Genomic DNA, 17,964 nt, shown 5'->3' with positions numbered 1-17,964 from the left:
AATGTAAGCTTAACTTAAAAAGACGAACTGTAAATTGCAGTGTTGATTGGGAATCCATTGTACGATTTGAAAGTTATAGTCTGTGTTACACCTCGCATGGAAAGAAAGAATGGTGAGTTTATTTCACAATTTCGGTAAAATTTAAATCCCCAAAGTTTTTTCACGTCAAAGATGCGATGACAAGACGAACAGTGGGACAGTGCTACGGTCTGCGCATGAAGAAGAAACACTTTTGTTGAAAGGTTGATTTTGCTGTACAGAGGCTTTATGTGCGCTTGCAAACTCGTTGAGGAATGAAAAATAGAATGCATGTTCTTTTTCCGATTTCATGGCCTTATCAAATGATTGACTGCAAGCGGCTCCTTATTGGCCAAAATTAATTGTCAGCTGTCAGCTGTCAGCTACCTTGTTTGGTGGCTTAAATTTAATGAGAATTCCACTGAGGTGTACCAACTCACTTAAATTTAACCTAGATGGATGACCAACTGTTTTCATAAAATGCCCAGCTGTCACCGGCTTAGGGACTTGGAACATCACTTGTGAAAACAATGCTAATATAACCTATTTCTTTCCGGCCCTGTCAGGTGACACGCTGATCCAATTATGTACAAAACATAGCTTAATTGAATAAAAACTGTTCAGATTCAGACTGTCTGATTGTCACTTTATAACAGAACTGAAACTATGTGATTGTATAACATAATGCAAATAATGAAATCACAGTGAAAAGCACAGATATTTTTTAGCCAGGACTTAACTATGTAAATTCAAAGCGGGAACTGCAATAATGATAAGGGATAACATAAAAAATATAGCATGGGGAATGTCATATTTTTTGATACAGAATCTTGACTGGTGCTAAAAGCAGTTCGGCTTAATTTTTGTTTTTGTAAAAGGGAGTCTATAATTAATTTGTACGTCCTGGTTTTATGCAGGAGGTGATAGGCAGGGTGCGCAAATCACTGATTTCGCTCAAACTTGGCACAAATGTTGGTTTGGTGAGTGAATGAATGTGGAAAAATGTAGCCCAAAATATTTTATTCCCCTCAAGCTAGCCCCTGCAGAAATGGCCATTTGAATCTAACGTGTACATATTTAATTAGATGTCTTCAGTGGTTTCAATAAGTTTTTTAGCAGGTGGGCATCAAGGTATGACAACTGGGCAGAATAAACGCAAGCTGATCGCTCATAGGGTTACATGTATAGTGATACTAATGTTTAAGAAGTTTTGCTGTACAATTTTAAGTTTGGCCACTGTAAATAAACAATATAGGACGATGATCTTGTCTTAATCTCGCCACATGTGATCAACTTCAAAGCAATTCGCAAATGCAAGTTTGTAATATTCAACACTTGCATCATTGTATTCAAACACAGGCATTGTGTGTTACTACAATGCAAACCACCGGAACTTACAGTGCACTCGCAAGAAACGAGAAAAGACTCAAATGAAACAAGATGTGTCTCGAGAGAAACGAGACTCGTCTCAAGAGAAACGAGACTCATCTCGAGAGAAATGAGACGCGTCTTGCGAGACAGTGGTAACTTATATTTGAGCGGTACTGTAAATCAGTTTTCCTACTGTTTACATAAAAAGATAGTTTCACGAAAATTTATATTCAGTATTCTATAATTACCGGCTTCAAAAGGTGTCTAGCAAAAACAAACTTGCCAGAGTTTTTAAATTCTCTGCTTTTCTTAATTACCATGAATGAAAAAATGTGTCTTAAACAAAGCACGTGAGCAGAGTTCTGCATTCTTTATACCGTAAAGAGAGTTGCGTGGTGTGTGAGGCTGCTTCTTTCCATCATTTTGATAGCAAATTAATAGCACAGAATAAAGCTGTTCAGTGTTCAGGAGTATTATGAAACTGAGCATGATATTGTTTTCAGTTTAATGCGAGCAGATTATAAATTTTTGTCTGCTGTTTATAGAAAAATAAAACTTGAAACTCGAACCAGTGTGAAACAAATTGGTCATGTGCTAGGCAACCAGTGAAAACAGGAAACCAATTGAGAGATTATCTTTAATTTCGTTGCTTTCTCAGGGCCAGGCTGAGAAAAAATTGCATACTTCCTTCAAACTTTATAGACGAAGAGCCAGAAACAGAAAAAAAGAGCATTCCCAAATATACTGTATTTTTAAAACTATTTTGCTATTTTGGATTTAAATTCATAGCAACGAACTGTAAATCGACAAGTTCGGCAGTAATTGGATTTCACGGTCAGTTTCAGACCATTTAATATTTTATTCTGCAAGAAAAAGGTTTTCTACCCAAAGACAGTACTAAACGAAACAGGCTCTTTTGTTGAAGTTTCTTGAAGAAGTTGTCCAAAGAGAGTGCGATATCTTTGTCAAGTACTGGAATTCGTACAAAATCCGTGGACAATATAAAGTGGAGATCCCAACAGGTGTTCCAGAACACATTTTTTCCTTCCCTGAGCGATACGGAGGAAAGAATATGGGGATAATGTTGAGCAAAGATCAGCTTACAGAAGTTGCTGAAGTGTCAGGTGATGGGGATGGGGATGCGTTTGATTTCATGGACCTAAGAGTTAAACTTAAGTCTGCACAACTACTTTCAAGTCCTGAAAAAGTTGAGTCAGGTTCTTTTAGATTTCTCAAGAGAAACTTTGTTAGTTAATTTATCACAAATATTGACATTAATATAATGGGGGTGTTTGCATGAGAAAACCTGCCCGGAAGCCAGTTTCACTCGGGGATGAAACCTTGGTTTCATATCTCGTTTACATTATGACTTTCTAAATTTCCTGATTATGTAAAGCGGCGCCATTATGGCGTTTTGACATTTTCCGTAATTAAATTAAAATTAGACAAGCTCTGAATCACTAACTTTTACTTTCTTCGGTAAATAATATGTTTAATATTTTCGACAATAAGCTTCGGAACTGAAACAGCAACAGCAGTAACATATTTGGTTCCTAATAAACCAATGCGATGAGCAACTGTGACAATTTTTTTAGAATATGAAATTTTGTCGTGACACATCCACCGATCGAATACAACAAACGACTAATTTTACAACTCAATTTATCAAAACGAAACTACATTAACACAAGTGCCGGTTGTGGGGAAGAAATTTAATAGAGCTTGCTTATGCAGTTTGTCTTCAAAGTATCATTTACCGTACAAAAAGTCCTAATTTTAGATGAACATTAATCTTTAAGTCCCATCAGTTCACAGTACTTGTTGTATTCATGCTCTTTGAAGAAAGTATCAATGCTTACGTGAGAAAGGTTCCTGGCGCAAAAATACGATTTGTCTGTATCCGATGTAAATTCAGAGGTAGCAATTTCAGGATCATACAGTTTGAACATTGAACTTTGAAGATCAACCAACATTATTTTTTTCTCCGAAAATGTGTAGCTGAAATGCACAAGGCATTCCGCTTTAGCGTACACTTCTTGGTGGTCCTCCGTCAGCGTTGCATAACAGGTTCCATTGTTGTTCATGTATCTTTGAAATTCGCCAGGTACGAATTCTTCCATTGTTACCGGGAGTTCATCTAAAACAGAGTGAAACACCTTACCGTGACTGGAAGAGTTCAATAACAAGTGGAAGAATTTCACCTAACCCGTTTTCTTTTCTGTTTTATTTGCTTCCGTTTCACGTTTACACTTTCATGTTAAATTTATATTTCTTTTATCCTCTTTTTCTTTTAATCGATGTAATGTAAATTCAACACATATCATCCACGTAATTGTAACACACTTAGCTTTACACTTTGCTATTATATTGCTTTGGTGTATGTATGGGCGTGATCCTTTCTTTTTTTTTTTTTCACTTTACAATTTTTTTTCTTGTAAAACTGGTGTAACTATCTTGTGTGGTAATAAAGCCTTTCCAAAAAAAAAGTAACTGAAGATATCGCAAAAAGAGGGGGGTACTCTCGATGAAAATCTCTGTGTAATGTTTCTGGCGACGGTGCATGTGTATTTGTACTTGTTTACAAGTATGATCTTCCACTGTAGATTTCAAGATGTTGATAATGGTTTTCACTGATGTAGGCTGGTATTTTTTCACCAAACATCCACCGGACAAACCAGCGTCACTGCTGGTCGCTCTAAAGGCATCTCTAAAGGCCCCACTGGAGAAGGGCTCCTCCTGTATTTGTAAGTTAATCAAACAAGCTGGAACCCATTTGTTCTTTTCTTCATCAAAATGTTGTTGTTGTAGAGTGGTAGTTTTCAATGGCTTCACCAGTGTTCCGGCTCTCAAAAGTTGTGCGATCGACACTGATTTGGGCACGACTGTTGGTGTAGTTACATGTTTAACCCGTGATGGTGAAGCTGGTGCTGACTTGGGACGAGCAGGTGTATGTTCAAATGACACCTCTGGAGCCTGAAATGTGTGATCGACATTCTCTTTTGGCTCAAGAAATCGGATGAAGAATACTTTGCGACCTTTGATCTGTTCGAACTTAGAACACGATGGACCTCTGTCTGATGCGAGAATATCACATGATCCAGCTGGAGCGTTGTAAAATCTTTCACAGGTTTCCTTGATGTTTTCTAAATTGAGTTCTTCGTAATCTTCAAATGGAACGAAGTCTCTGGTGTCCAATGGCTCGTATTTTGCTAATCGTCCTAAAGCAGTAGACTACATACTCTGAACAAGGATATCACTCGCAACGTTCCCCACGCTTGGTTTCTTTGGATTGTTTCCCTTATTTCCAACACATTTTTCAAACTCTTCTAAAGACTCCTTCTCTGCTGCCAGTCTTCTCCTTTTCATATCAGCTTCGTTTAATCACAACCAAACAGCTCGGTGTCTATTGATACTCTGTAGGATGCGCGCTCTAGCCTTGACAAGAGCATGCCGCAGTCCCGGGCCTTACTGCGTGGAGTGGTAACGCTGGGCAGTTCACTGTTTTTTTTTAATGGTGTTAGCGCTGGTCCGTTCCCAATAGACTTTTTTAAAATTTACAGTTAGAATCGTATTTGATTTAAAATTGAAAAACCTTTTGAAATCAATCTGGCTTTTAAAAGACAATTCAAAATAGAAATTGTAAGGTAAATCGAAGATAAAATAAAATGAAAACACGAATAGAGTTGATTATTCCATTAGAAAATGAAGTCGATCTTTGTTTTGAGGCTAAAAAGACGTGTGATAATGATGGGCCACCATACAGGACAAAGGGACTTTGTATCAGATTAGCGACAAGTTTCAGGCTGATATTTTCCTGCTGAGCATGGTGAATTTCACGTCGATCTGTTTCATGTCTGCCATCATATATCACAAAGCCTCTGAATCAGAATGTAAGTCTCTGAAATGTTTCCCAACTGTTCAGAATTATATTTTCAAACTTGAGATATAATTAAATGTCTGAAGATTTGTCTGTCTTGACTTACTGTTGAAACACCAAATTTACTTCATGATTTTCCTGTAATAAGTTGAGTGTGAAGACTTACTATGAGTGATTTAAATCATGAAACTTGAAGGCAGTCTCAGATCACTCAACAACTCTGAAAAGAGCGACCTAGATTTGCATGTTTCAATAATACAGTGATAGTAAAGGTGTTGGAAACCTCTATTCCTTGCTGTTCAGTACCAGTTTGAACTCTCAAATGTGAAGCATTCCTGCTTTTGCATGGGAATGCCCAAAATGGAATTGCTGGGCGCAGACTCAGTGTGAACTTTAACTAGGTTGAGATATTTTATTAACAAGCTATTTACAATTTCTTGACCTCTGAACTAAAGAAAGCAGCTTCTGCTTACATGCTTTGGCATAATTTGTACTAGTGATAAGCATCAGTTTTATTTGGGTGGTGGAAGAAAACTGTGTCATACTTCTGGATATTAGAATAGGGCTGCCATACATCCACCTGCAAAGGGAGATGTGAAATAGACTTGTGTGTGTGTGCTAGCTAGTAATGAGGTAGACAGAAAAAATGGTCATTCATCCAGACAACTGACTTTTACTTGGGCAAACTTGAGTCAACAGAACCTCCACAATGTTGAAATAGGCCAATGCTGATACTTTGCTCCAAGGCTTTGGAGAATAACAAGAAGTTGTATTAAGCCGAAAAGATATTTGATTTATTCCTCTTATAAGGCAAAGAGGTGAGTAAGGATTTTAATACATCAAATTTGGCCTAGATTGTTGCCTATCAGTGGTTAGTTTCTGTAATGAAATGGTAGCTAAGTAAGACAATAAGGAAGGTTAAAGTAAATTCAGATGAATGCAGTGTTTAATAGTTCTTGTCTCAAATGGAAATTCTTGGTGCAAGAGAGGAGCATGAACTGTTTGAAAACTGTTTCAGAGGTGGCAAAAAAACTTAGTGCCAGAAACTACAAAAAGGGCAGCAAAATAAGTAAAGTCAAATTTCCTGCACAATCTCCATCACAAATACTCTACTGGGCCCATTATTTAAGCCGTAAAGTCTAGAAGATCAAAACAAAAGTCTGAGGGTGATTATGAAGAGACAAAAACATAAATTATTAGATTCAAATATAGACCAGAGACATGTGATGATTCTCAATTCTGCCGAAGGACCTATCCAGTATTCACTGTAATAAACAATGCCAGATGCTTTTCTTGAAACTGAAGCAGACCTCTTGTAGTAATAAGCTATTAGGAGAGAGGCCAAATCCTCAACCTTAACGTAATGGAAAAGCGCTGTACCTACTGTGCTCACTATACAATGTGCTATAACTCTGTCAGTTAAGTGCAAACAAAAGGGTCCCGAAGCTGTTCAAAAAGGTAACCCTTACCATCATGGGGTCCAGAAATACAGAAATACTTCAGTTTATGCCGTTGATATTACACCACTGCGCGCGCACACACACACACACACACACACACACACACACACACACACACACACCACACAAATGCTGGAATGAAATATTACATTGTGATGAGTGATGACTGCAATCTGGCTCACATGGAATTAAACACCCACATTACTTCGTAGTGGAGTTCCCGCTCACAGGTTTACAGTGGAATATTTATCCCCGCTCCCTCAAAATGTCTAGAATTTAGATTTAGTGCTTGAACTAGAACTTTACTTTAGACGATTGAATGTGAGATGTGCAAAATCTTTAGAAAACTTTACAAACACTTTCCGCTCATGGAAGTCCACCATGTTTCTTTTCCAGGAAACCAGTACTTAGTCTCACTCGGCCAAATTTCTTAACAGGGGTTATCATAGAAACGTGGTTCCATGCCTCGAGGAAATAATTCACTTTTCCTGAGCAAAATTATCGGAAAAAACGTTTTACTCATGTGACACAAAAAACTAAACCCTTTTAGTATATCGGGACTCAAAGCGTACCTCCCATGAAACTTCACCTACCTTCAGATCTTTTCTCTGGGGAACAGAAAAATGGTGAGTTTTTTCCTGTGTAATTCGTACACATTTTAAGTGGGCTTTCATGCATAGCACAATGTTTCTGCAATCCATCACTGGGCAAGTTTGCTTCGCAATTTGAAGATACAAGGGAGATACATGGCCATTATTTTCATGATCATCTACTAAAAGACAAAAGCAGTTTTTCCGTTTTAAACCAAGCTGGAATCAACAAGAAATATCTAGCTAAGCATTTTCCTATTAATTTTGAGTATAAATTCAGCGAGAAGAATCACATGAGACATTTCTTTCAGATGTTTACAGAGCTATATTTTGTGGCATTCTCACAGTTTCAATATAAATTATGCAGCAGAAGATTCAACTCACAAGTTCCCTCAACTTATGTTTTCAGTAGTAATGGTGGCTTACATGGGCCGTAACCAATCAGGAACCGAGAAAGATAATAGGCTATTGTTTGGAGAACAATGGACTTTATTGTTCTCCAAATCCAAGATGGCGCCTTGAAAAATTGGATCAATCAGGAGCCGAATTAAGAATTCAAGATGGCGGCGCCCACGAAAGTCGGCCATGTTGGAAAACAGCCCACCAGCCTCGACAGAGGACCTGGGATCGGTCTCACGGGTTTCCATAGCGACACAAATCACTCCAGGGTCACGCAAAAATTGTCATGCAACTTCAAACTCGATACTGACAGTGTCCTGTGGTCCTAAACGACAGAGGTCCGTCCGGCAAGTGGCCAGACTGAGAGACTTGGGTCCGAGTCTAGCCTATACAGGGTGTGGCAAAGCATCATGGGACGATGACCTCATCGGGAACCAATCAGAATGAATTAAAGTACTTACAATGGTTGGCTTCCCCAGTGCCCCTCTGTTAAGGAGAGCACTAAACCAAACATCACACAATGTCAAATGTCACGAACTTTAATAGCAAATCTTTTGCGCTAACATTAAAAGATATGACGTCATTGCCATGTTGATCGAGTAAAAAGACCAGTTTCTATCGTCATCACACAATGTTTCAAATGAACTTTAATGTCCAAAACGTTTTCGCTAAAATTACAGAAAGCTGGTCATTGCGTCTCAAATAAGATAACACTATCAAACAAATGGAACAGAAATAATTTGATCTAACGTAAATGCAATCCTTGACGATTAACGAATAATAAGTCAAAAATATATAGGGTAAAAGGTGAGAAGAAAAAAAATACAATTGAAATACTTAAGAGGAAATGAATTGCTAATAGCGGTTTGCAATAAAATCTAAACTTCTTGATCTCGACTGTTCCCTTGAGAAAAGTATCAAAAGGCATTTTGGGCGACCATTGAAGAATTAACATAATTAGTCAGAGATGAAACATGGAATAAATTAAAACCGAAAAGCACATGTTTAGAAGCCGAAATCATGATAGACTGTATCTTAATCCTAGAGAATAAAATCAAAGGAATTTCAAACAAACGTTTCGCGCTTGAAGTAAAGATTTAACTTCATTTACAAACACTGCAAATCGCTCCTAATTCAACAATTATAGTTGTCTAAGCGGGTTTCCAATAGCGACAAAAATAAATCACTTACATCAAACATAGTCCTTTATTCCAAACATAGTCCTTTATTCACACAACTAGCAATCGCTCAACTCCATAGCCACGAAGACAGGAAAGAATGTTACGTTTAGAAAAGAAGACGTGTGCTGAACGTTGTCACAAGTAAAATGAATTTTATCAAGACCGATTGACTTATAAACGGGTATTAACAAAACAATAGACAATGTCACGTGGTTAACAACCAATGAGAGGATGGGGAATAGGGGGTACGCGATATCACGTGGTCAAGAATCAATGAGAAGACGGGGGATAAGGGGTTATACCTCACAGTAATGTCATTAAATTGTTTCAAGCAATACAAATAATCTGAGTCCTTACAACGTTTATTGAATAATAACTCCAAAGAAAGAATTGATTATAATTTTCACTCTTAAAGTCTTGACCGTCGGTATTCCACAGAGTGTTGGGAACTAAACTCGTTTCCAGTTTCTCAGATTCTTGGTCCCACCTCTTCCTCAAACTCGTTTCTAGTTTCTCAGGTTCTTGGTCCCACCTCTTGCTCCTCCTCCTCCCCAACCTCCTCCTCCACCTCCTCCTCCTCCTCCACCTCCACCTCCTTACCTCCTCCTCCTCCTTTTCCACCTCCTCCTCCTTAACCTCCTTCTTCACCTCCTACTTCTCCTCCTCCACTTCCTCCTCCTCCTCCTCCTCCTCCTCAAGTCCTTTATTTTCGCTTTTTTCCATGATCGTAACGATCAACTAAATCACCAATAATTATCGGTTTAAGGAGAAGGAGGAGGTGGAGGAGGAGGAGGAGGTCGAGGAAGAGGAGAAGGAGGAGGAGAAGCAGGTGTAGGAGGAGGAGGTGAAGGAGGAGGAGGAAGAGGTGGAGAAAAAGGAGGAGGAGGTGTAGGAGGAGTTGGAGGAGGAGGAGGAGGTGGAGGAGGAGGATGAGGTGAGGAGGAGGAGGATGTGGTGAGGAGGAGGAGGTGAGGGGGTGGAGGTGGAGGAGGAGGTGGAGGAAAGGGAGGAGGAGGGGGCGGGGGAGGTGGAGGAGGAGGAGGAGATAGAGGAGAAGGTGGAGGAAAGGGGGGAGGAGCAGGAAGGGGAGGTGGAGGAGGTGGAGAAGGTGAAGGAGGAGGAGGAGGAAGAGGTGGAGAAGGAGGAGGAGGAGAAGCAGGAAGTGGAGGAGGACGAGGAGGAGGTGGAGGAGGAGGATGAGGTGATGAGGTGGAGGAGGAGGAGGATGAGGTGAGGAGGTGCAGGAGGAGCAGGAGGAGGAGGAGGAGGAGGTGAGGAGGTGGAGGAGGAGCAGGAGGAGGAGGTGGAGGAGGAGGTTGGGGAGGAGGAGGAGCAAGGGGTGGGACCAAGAACCTGAGAAACTGGAAACGAGTTTGAGGAGGAGGTGGGACCAAGAATCTGAGAAACTGGAAACGAGTTTAGTTCCCAACACTTTGTGGAATACCGACGGTCAAGACTTTAAGAGTGAAAATTATAATCAATTCTTTCTTTGGAGTTATTATTCAATAAACGTTGTAAGGACTCAGATTATTTGCATTGCTTGAAACAATTTAGTGACATTACTGTGAGGTATAACCCCTTATCCCCCGTCTTCTCATTGATTCTTGACCACGTGATATCGCGTACCCCCTATCCCCCATCCTCTCATTGGTTGTTAACCACGTGACATTGTCTATTGTTTTGTTAATACCCGTTTATAAGTCAATCGGTCTTGATAAAATTCATTTACTTGTGACAACGTTCAGCACACGTCTTCTTTTCTAAACGTAACATTCTTTCCTGTCTTCGTGGCTATGGAGTTGAGCGATTGCTAGTTGTGTGAATAAAGGACTATGTTTGATGTAAGTGATTTATTTTTGTCGCTATTGGAAACCCGCTTAGACAACTATAATTGTTGAATTAGGAGCGATTTGCAGTGTTTGTAAATGAAGTTAAATCTTTACTTCAAGCGCGAAACGTTTGTTTGAAATTCCTTTGATTTTATTCTCTAGGATTAAGATACAGTCTATCATGATTTCGGCTTCTAAACATGTGCTTTTCGGTTTTAATTTATTCCATGTTTCATCTCTGACTAATTATGTTAATTCTTCAATGGTCGCCCAAAATGCCTTTTGATACTTTTCTCAAGGGAACAGTCGAGATCAAGAAGTTTAGATTTTATTGCAAACCGCTATTAGCAATTCATTTCCTCTTAAGTATTTCAATTGTATTTTTTTTCTTCTCACCTTTTACCCTATATATTTTTGACTTATTATTCGTTAATCGTCAAGGATTGCATTTACGTTAGATCAAATTATTTCTGTTCCATTTGTTTGATAGTGTTATCTTATTTGAGACGCAATGACCAGCTTTCTGTAATTTTAGCGAAAACGTTTTGGACATTAAAGTTCATTTGAAACATTGTGTGATGACGATAGAAACTGGTCTTTTTACTCGATCAACATGGCAATGACGTCATATCTTTTAATGTTAGCGCAAAAGATTTGCTATTAAAGTTCGTGACATTTGACATTGTGTGATGTTTGGTTTAGTGCTCTCCTTAACAGAGGGGCACTGGGGAAGCCAACCATTGTAAGTACTTTAATTCATTCTGATTGGTTCCCGATGAGGTCATCGTCCCATGATGCTTTGCCACACCCTGTATAGGCTAGACTCGGACCCAAGTCTCTCAGTCTGGCCACTTGCCGGACAGACCTCTGTCGTTTAGACCACAGGACACTGTCAGTATCGAGTTTGAAGTTGCATGACAATTTTTGCGTGACCCTGGCGTAATTTGTGTCGCCATGGAAACCCGTGAGACCGATCCCAGGTCCTCTGTCGAGGCTGGTGGGCTGTTTTCCAACATGGCCGACTTTCGTGGGCGCCGCCATCTTGAATTCTTAATTCGGCTCCTGATTGATCCAATTTTTCAAGGCGCCATCTTGGATTTGGAGAACAATAAAGTCCATTGTTCTCCAAACAATGGCCTATTGTCTTTCTCGGTTCCTGATTGGTTACGGCCCATGTAAGCCACCATTACTACTGTATTCAGGTGTAAAATGGATTGGGGACAAGAAATAACTATATACATGTCACTTGGATGTGATTTTGCACTCTCCTTGATTCGTGGATTGCAAAATATCCAGTTTTGGGTCATCTGTTCAGTTGCTTTGACTCGAATTTTCAAGAGAATATCCATTGCCATCCCGCTCTCATCATCACAGATGTTAATTAATAGGTGGTCAACATTGGTACTCAAAAGGCCCTTCAAAATCTGCAGCTAGCCATCACAGCTACTGTAACATACAAATGTCTTTGAAAAACCTACCACAAAACACTCCGCCATCTTTGACTTAGATGTTGAAAAGTCAGCAGGTATCTTCCTTTAATTTAGTAGATACCTCATGTATGCCTGGTTTTAACCTTGTAAGTTTAACAGCATCCCAATTTATGGTCTAGCTTGGTGTTCAAGCTTTTCTTTGGGCAATTTATCTCCAACGAAAACCAACAATTATTGCTCTTCATTCACAAATTTAGTGGACTCCTTTTCCTCTAGGCATGTTACACCACAAAATGTGACATGTCTCAAAACACTCGAAATAGGTCTGCTGAATAAAATTTAGACTGACTTGCTTGGACAGGAAACTTGCAGTGAGCCTGGATATCATATGCCTGCTATTGCACATGACCTCCGTTTGTATGTAAATACAAGGTAGAATTAAAATCAACTATGCTACTCTTATTTGCACCATTGTGGTTATTCACTATCCAATAACCACACGTCCTCATGGAGATCTTTTGTTGGTGACTTTACGTCTTTCAAAATTGCCTGTTACAGCATCTTTTATCCACAACAAAATTTTTGAATGTCTTTTCCTTGCACGGTATCTGAAATAATCAATCAAGTGGTAAAGATTCCAGCTTACCATTGTAGCTCCAGGCGTCGTAACAACGTCGGAATGTCACAAAAGATAAAAAGACTACGAGGACTTCGCTCGAAATACTGATTTCAAACACCAAAGACTAAGTATGATTCGAACGTGATTTATTCGTATTAGCCGTGAGTTGATGTCCAAAACCGTCAAACTAAAATACAATCAAAAAACCTAGTCCAAGCGACACTTAAGACTAAAACTAAAATAACCATTACATAACACGAATATATATTAAAATACGCGAGCGCGAGGAAATCTAAAATACAACAATTGACCAAGAAATGCAACGAAAAGGGCAAGGAAGTAAATACACGCTTACCGATTGTCCACTCTGTAACGCCTGAATACACAAGTCGCAAGATAAACGCAGTAACCTTCGCAATAAGCTTTCTTGTGTAAAACAACTATCGCAAAACGATAACGTATGACATTTGTTTGATATGACATATGATATCGAAGCGTTACTGATACGCAACAAAGACAGAGAATAATACTCAACTGAAAATAATACATAACTCGACGACAATTACAACCATTATGGTTGACAGAGACCTTGTCTGACTTTTCCAAGGTACAATTAAGCAAATTCATTATTTTCCAAGTTGCATTGGTGAAGCGATTTCACTCCTTCACTGGGTCACTTCTTGTCAGACATTTTGAACCGCATGGGGGGAGGGGAACTGTCATGAAAAAGTCAGGGATGCTCGTCAAAAAATTTGAATTTAAAGGAGACTAATGTGGGAGTTGCTTGAACTTCGTTAGATCCCTAAAAAATACCCACTTAAGGTGGCTCTATACAGTTTTTTTGGCGCGCGAAGCATGGGTACTAATGGCGCGAGCGCGCGAGTATGGAAAGGAAAAGAAAAGACAAGAATAAACATGGCGGCGAGACTTTTATCGCGAGTCGCGTTCCACTTACCGCTATCCGTTTTATCCCGAACAAGTGTTCATCACCAAACGCCAAGAAATGTGTTTAATATTACACTTCTTTCGTCTTCTCCTGACGTGGTTAAACTGAGAAGCCAATTCGCAGCACTTATCGCGCCGACATCAGAGAGAGAAGACAGTCGTGATCGTACGCGAAGAAGTCACAGAGTGGTCACGGTGTACTTTTTACGGTTGGAGGCTTCGCTTTGAGTTCCCTGGGCGATGAAACACCGAAAACAGCTGGAGTGTCTGCAAAGGCGCAACTGACACCGGAAACAAAACCACCATTGCGTGACGAGAAGGGTCGGTTCTCACAAAAGAAACCCACTCAAAGTGGAAACACGGACGACAGGACTCGTGGGATAAAGGAGTGGAGGGCAAAGAGGAAATTAGAGTTTCAAGAAATGGTCGAAGATTGGTCCCCACCAAAGAAAAGAGAAACCCGTTTAAGTCAGGTGTAGTTTAAATCTTGTTTTCCCTATACGTGGCACCAAGCGATTCCCTAAAAGTTTTAAGACAAGTGCTTCATCAAGACTTTCTTTGCTCTGAAATAGTTCTCAATTTGAACTTTTGTATTATACCACAGATAGTTCATAGCAAATTATCTCGTCAACATGATTATACCTGAACACTTTGACATTTCATTTTAAAATTCCAACAACTTTTTTGTTACAGTTACAACCTAATAATTACCATTAAAACGTATAAGTTTTGAATTTTTATCGGAAACAAACAAAGGAGGAAAATTGCATTCCACATGGAAGTAGAATTATGGACTTGGATGTTTTGAGAAGTTCATGGAAATGTTGTCAGCACTGTAAAGCAGGTGAGAAGAACCATTTTTCTGCCCAAAGAAAATCAACACTAAAGAAAAGTCAAAATGAATTATCAGTTTTATGGCAAGTACACACAGCTCTAAGGCTATAAAATTAACAGGTTTCCAAAAAAACAACCTTGGACATCAGTACATTAGCCAAACACTTGAGAGCCTCAACATTGAACCTGGTATACACTGTATCAGCTACATTGAAAGGATGGATCACAAGGCTACCCAAGACAAACTAAGAAAAAACAGCATTAATTTCAAACGCGGAAGAGTTCAACTACATAAGCAGAAGTTAAATCTTGATGGTAAAAAACAAGCTAAGGAAGGAAACACATACCAAAGTGGAATAGGACTTAACCTGGATCCAAACAATTCTACCAAACTGATCCAAGAATTTGACATCATCAATTTGAAAATTTCAAGTGAGGAGCTGAAAAACTTTGAAACATGCATTCCTGAATAAACGATCAGACCAGTGGCGGAGAAATCTCCCTATGACAGAAACACTGTTTACAATTTCATCATTTACGATATTGAAACAAACACGTCTGGAAAAACCGCAGAAATATGCCAGCTTTCAGCAGTTGATCAATCAGGTTTGCACTGTTTCAACGACTATATATTACCTTTGAGGGATGTAGATATTCATGCTACAAGGGTAAATGATTTAAGTGTCCGAACAGTCAGAGGCGTCAGGACCCTGTTCAAAAACAATCAACCAGTCGAAACTGTGTCACTTGGAAAGTCCCTCGAAAATTTTCTAACCTACTTGGAGAAAACTGTCAGGCGTGTGAAAAGCGATAATAATATTTATACTGTTTTAATCGGGCACAACTCTCAGGTTTTCGATAACCCAACTCTTTTTCGTCAAGGTGGACATCAACTTTGTGAAAAGCTTTCCTGTCTTAACGTTTTCTTTTCTGACACTCTCCCTGTGATGAAGAACTTAGTCAAACGTAAACATCCCTCTCTGGTCTTACCGGATGGTTCCACAGTTAAATTAAATCAGTAATCCATTTATCAGACACTTTTCCATGAGCCTTTCCCCGCACACGATAAAATGGAGGATGTTAGAGCTTTAAGAAGAATAGTTTTCGACTCCCGTTTGAACATTTCAGAGGACATGTTGACAGAGAACATGTCAACAACACAGTACGCAGAAAACGACGTGAAATACCTTAATCGTCGCTACGAACTCCTGCAGACGTTCCGAGGAACGCTTAATCATCCAACAAACGCGGAATTCCCCATCAAGCAACAGATTGCTGAAAAAATAGCCGGAAGTGGCATTTCATATCGAGATCTTAAGAATGTTTTCGAGAAGTTCGGAGCAAAAGGGCTTGTTGGCGTATTGTCTCTGCCTCCATCTTCAGCAACTAGCAAGACCCCGCGAGTGACAAAAACAACCCGTATTCTAGCCAAGATCGTTGAGCACTTCAAAGCAGTGGAGGAAACCACAAGTTAAAACGCATTTCCATAAGTATTACAACACTTATTAGGTATACTTTTCGCCATAGTGGGGAAAAATAAGCTTCTACATCTGGACTAATTTTCAACTAGCACGTGCGAAGGAAGCGAAACGTGAGCATGCGCAGTACCGTAACTTGAAGAATTTCTATTTTGATGACGTCACGAAAATACAGGGGTCTTTGGGTGATCTAAAACGCATATTGAGCGCGTTCCAGACGGTGAATTTTTTTGAAAATTGGCACATGGATAGGATTTTTCTTTTTCTCGCTGTTAAGCAAAAGTCATCAAATTTTATACATACATTAATGTAATATGCGTCAAAAACGAAAATTGCGAATTCCTCCGAAAATTATGTACAGATTTTCTTGTAGCTCTGTCAGTTGAAACTCCTTGTGTGTTCTCTGTGTTTCCCCCAAAACAAAGAAAATTCACCGTGTAGAAACCTAGAAACACCGTCTAGAAGTCAGGTAGGTTAAAAAAACAAGCCAAGTATTTTTATCAGTAGTTGCCATAGCAACAACATTTAGGTTCTGAAAGTGTCTTCCATACGTAGCCTAAGGCTGTAGTTTTTTATTATTGACCTTCTACCGAGTGCTATGTTGTAAACATTTGCCAAGGGAGAAATTACTTATGCATATTTAATATCCAAAGCTTTGTGAAATACTATATAGAGCCACCTTAAAACGGAATACGTTTGATTACTAGCCACTGTTCAAGAAAGGATCCCGCACGCACTACTAGACCCGACTCTTGTACTCGAGAGATAAGCAGAAATCAAGTCTAAAATTAAAACAGAAATTAAATGAGAGCGTTTGTTTTATTATTTCTTTGAGTGCACCCTAAAGGATACTCTGACAGCTAAAAATGGCAACGTTTCGTCATCAACACACTAAGTGAGACCAGAATCCTTGTTTGTTTCCGAGATGACGAGCATCCCCGACCTTCTGATATAGAAATCTCACCCGGGTTTCGAACACCCAAGGCCATTTGACAGTCAGTCGCACTATCAAGTTAGTTATTCTTTGAATTTCTGACGCAAGTGCTCAATATCTTACTGCAGAAATGATCTACATCGAATAGATTTTCGAAAGTTTCTTATATCGAAGCTACATGTAATTATATGAATGCCTGATTTCTCGAAGGTGTCCGCTTATACAAGTTTAACTGTACAGTATGGGGCCCAGTTCTCGGCCACAAAAAACCTAAACTTGTATTTCTTACCTTGGAATAGCCGTAAGGACTTAAAATTTCACGCATAACTAGCTTCAGCATTCAGTGTACACATGTAGAGCTATCGACTGCTCAACGCTGTTTTCTCCCGAGTAATAACGAAAATGGAGGCTTCGTTCGTGGGCCCAGTTATCGGCCACAAAAGAGTGCACGCGATTCCTCAGAATAAACAACGCTTTATTACCATTTTTTGTTGTTAAATCACTTATAAGGCTTGTGTTTTGATATTTCGATCACAAATTATCCTTAAAGAGCTTTGTTTCATGTTAGAAAAGGAAGTTTTCGGGGAAACCAAATTCACCTATCTTCGCGTCATCTCGACGTGCTCACAGAAAAACACGGCAGGACGAAACAAAACTCGGCAGAACGGAAGACAAGGAATCAAGCTACCTTTGGAAACAATTGCTTTTTATTCAGATTCATTTGTGGCGCGAAAAATAAACGCTGAACTAAAAGTGGCCGATGACTGGGCCCGGCCGAGAACTGGGCCCCACACTGTACTCGATCGCCGAAAAAGATGATATTGAAAGTAACAAAATTGATGAGCTGTATGAATTTTGGAATGATTCAAGCTGTGCTTAAAGTTTTAGACGATCAACAGGCAAGAGAATTGAGGAGAATTTGAATGACGCGTTTCGCTATTACTTATACGGTATTGCAAATAAATGCGCAGGGTACACATAAATATGGACATGGCGAAA

At 39.4% G+C, this 17,964-nt stretch overlaps 1 protein-coding gene and 1 long non-coding RNA gene across 2 annotated transcripts in view; one reads left to right on the top strand and one right to left on the bottom strand.

Annotated features, from left to right (window-relative positions):
* LOC145498018 (uncharacterized) overlaps positions 1-17,964 on the bottom strand; it is a 139,191-nt gene that overhangs the window by 45,704 nt on the left and 75,523 nt on the right. The window lies entirely within an intron of this gene.
* The window catches only part of LOC145498025 (uncharacterized), a 113,584-nt gene continuing 110,657 nt past the window's right edge, over positions 15,038-17,964 (top strand). Inside the window, exon 1 of the long non-coding RNA XR_014050767.1 lies at positions 15,038-15,159. This is a non-coding gene — a long non-coding RNA (uncharacterized LOC145498025). The remainder of the gene's footprint in view (positions 15,160-17,964) is intronic.

Source organism: Orbicella franksi, chromosome 9 (genome assembly GCF_964199315.1).
Source record: "Orbicella franksi chromosome 9, jaOrbFran1.1, whole genome shotgun sequence".
NCBI lineage: Eukaryota > Metazoa > Cnidaria > Anthozoa > Scleractinia > Merulinidae > Orbicella > Orbicella franksi.
The sequence above is the reverse complement of the archived record's forward strand: the minus strand, read 5'-3'. Positions and strand labels throughout refer to the sequence as shown.